Source organism: Octopus bimaculoides, chromosome 11 (assembly GCF_001194135.2).
Source record: "Octopus bimaculoides isolate UCB-OBI-ISO-001 chromosome 11, ASM119413v2, whole genome shotgun sequence".
NCBI lineage: Eukaryota > Metazoa > Mollusca > Cephalopoda > Octopoda > Octopodidae > Octopus > Octopus bimaculoides.
The window spans coordinates 65,456,533-65,459,559 of record NC_068991.1 but is presented as its reverse complement, the minus strand read 5'-3'; the positions used below and the strand labels follow the sequence as shown (position 1 = coordinate 65,459,559).

The 3,027-nt window shown below is 39.6% G+C and overlaps 1 protein-coding gene across 1 annotated transcript in view; it reads left to right on the top strand.

Annotated features, from left to right (window-relative positions):
• Positions 1 to 3,027, top strand: part of LOC106870967 (calmodulin-lysine N-methyltransferase) — a 106,820-nt gene that overhangs the window by 96,724 nt on the left and 7,069 nt on the right. The gene's annotated exons all lie outside the window — the stretch shown is intronic.

Below are 3,027 nucleotides of genomic sequence, written 5' to 3'. Positions count from 1 at the left end.
TTGGCGCTTTCCTTCATTTCTTGAATTTGTCAAATAAAATTTTGTGAATATACAAACAGCTTGTTCATTTATATAAAACAGATGTTTTTTTTGTGGGCGGGGGGGCTTAGGAGAAGAGAACATTGTTTTTGTTTTTTGGGTGAAGTTCCATTGACAATGGAGATGGATAGATAGAAATATAGGTAGGGAGAAAGAAAGAAAGAAAGAAAGAAAGAAAGAAAGAAAGAAAGAAATGTGAGGTCCTGGTACAAGGTGAATATGAGACAGAATAGGATAGGAGAGCAGAAAAGGTGAATGTATAGGAAAGTGTATTGAGTAGAAATAGTGTGATGTATGTATGTGTATTTTAAATGGCTTATCCATGCTGCGATTGTTTCAGTTTCTGCTCACATTCTCAGACAAAACTTCTTGCCAAACCAGTACATCTGGTAAATACAAATTGACCTTGGAAAAATATATAAACAAATATAAATAAACTTGTAAATAAATAGCTAGATTTAAGTCAGTTTAAAAACAATTATTTAACTCTTTCTTATCTTTAATTTATCTTGATACAACATGGTTACAAACAATACTGATATCTCATATTGATAGTGTGGAGGCGCAATGGCCCAGTGGTTAGGGCAGCGGACTCGCGGTCATAGGATCGCGGTTTTGATTCCCAGACCGGGTGTTGTGAGTGTTTATTAAGCGAAAACACCTAAAGCTCCACAAGGCTCCAGCAGGGGATGGTGGCGAACCTTGCTGTACTCTTTCACCACAACCTTCTCTCACTCTTACTTCCTGTTTCTGTTGTGCCTGTAATTCAAAGGGTCAGCCTTGTCACACTCTGTGTCACGCTGAATATCCCCGAGAACTACGTTAAGGGTACACGTGTCTGTGGTCTGTGGAGTGCTCAGCCACTTGCACGTTAATTTCACGAGCAGGCTGTTCCGTTGATCGGATCAACTGGAACCCTCGACATCGTAAGCGACGGAGTGCCAACATATTGATAGTAACTCTCCTCATTTAGGCAGGTGAGGCAGATAACAAGTCTCACATACAAAGTTGTCTTCATATTCTGTCAGGTCAGATGTGGGGACATGCACCATTTCAGTGCATTGCTGCAGTCACCATTTGTTGGTACATTCCTGGGTCTTCCTAGGTGACCCACCAAGCAACTTCTCAGTCAGTGCCCATCTCCTCAACATACTTCCTCATCTGCCGTGACCATGTGGCTTGTGGTTGACCAATGCAAGCCATCAACCCAGTTGGACCCTCAGCAAAGAGAACATACGAAGCAGAGTCTAGCATGGAGAATCAAGCAACGTGGCCAAACAGTCTGAGCTGGTGCTCCTGAATCATACAAGCAACAGGATGCATCCCAGTTTCTCAGTAAAATCATTGGTTGGATACAAAATCTGACCAATGGTAACCCATAATCTTGCAAAGTGTCTTGGTAACAAAAGAGATCAGGTGGCTCCTAAGGGCCTTAGGCAGTGTCCAAATCTCACAACTATAGAGCAGGACGGGAGGACCAGAGACTTAAAGACCCAAACCATTGTCCTGCTGCACAGATATCAGCAGCACTGGCAATATTCTGTCCAAGATGAAAATTTTTTTATTTTTACTCTATGAAAGCTAACTGAGGTTTAGAAAGGAAACAGCCATTATTGCAAGGATTTTGGCACAAGTGACTCCAGAAAACCAGTTTGCTGTGAGAAGTTAGTGCAAACAACAAATAAAGCCTCTATTATGATGCAGGTACCACTGTGTAGTAGGTTTGCTTTTCAACCATAAGGCACCCTGGGTAAGTGTCTTCTACTATAGACCCAGGCCAACCAAAGCTTTGTGAGTGGATTTGATAGACAGAGACTGTATACAAAGACACACCTGTATACATACATGCATGCATGTATGTATGTATGTATGTATGTATGCATGAGTGTGTGTGTGTGTATGTATGTTAGTGTCTCCTTGTCTTCACATCATATGATTGTTGTAGATGAATGTCATGCATTACCAATATTCTGCAAAACCGTGTCTCCCCATGGGAAAATATTGCTTTGCTTGGAAACAGGTAAGGTTTGGTAACAGGAAGAGCATCCAGCCATATAGAAATCTTCCACAATAATCTCCATTCAACCTAATGGATACCATCAATATTAATAGCAACAAAGACGTTCTAAAACTAAAAATGAAAAATATCTCACCAATTCCTTTTGGAGTTATAGGTTCAACTCCTTCACAGTTTATAACAAAATGAAATAATTGAATGCAGCTTTCTGGGCACTGACTATTTGATGTGGCTGACTGGACATTCAACCTGTTTTAGCAACAGTACACTTTAGCACAAGAAGCAAACACATTTACATATTTTTAAAGGAAAGAAAAAAAGAGGGGAAGAGAGAAAGGAAACAAAAAGACTTCCAGTGATGACCACGCTGCACCTGTTTTTTTTTTTTTTGAAGAGGTCACCATCCTTAAACCCATTCCAATACAATGGTAAAGGACTAAATAAATATATAAATAAATGAATGGTGAATAGGAAGGGGGGGATCCTCCTTTTCTCTCTCTCTCCCTCTTTCTATCTATCTATCTATCCATCCATCCATCCATCCATCCATCCATTCATCTATCTATCTATCTATCTATCTATCTATCTATCTATCTATCTCTCTATCTATCTCTCTATCTATCAATCTATCTATCTATCTATCTTTTAAACGGGAAGGAAAAACGGTTTTTGTAACACTGATAGCTATGGCAAAAGAATGCGTGTGGTGGACGCGTTTGAAAGGTCTACAAACAAACACTTTCCTCTCTGGTCAATCCCTCGTCAACTTTTTCAAGTACCACTTGAAAAGGAGGATGAGGATAGAGAGGAAGGTGTTGTCGAATGAAAGTTTCAATAAAAAATGGGTAAATGTGGCAAGAATGGTAAGAATGAAAGACGACACCATTTTAAGCATAGACTTGTAACAAAAAGAGACAAAAAGAGAGAAGGTACTTACTTTCATGTACCTTTAAAAAAAAAAGCCTGAGGTG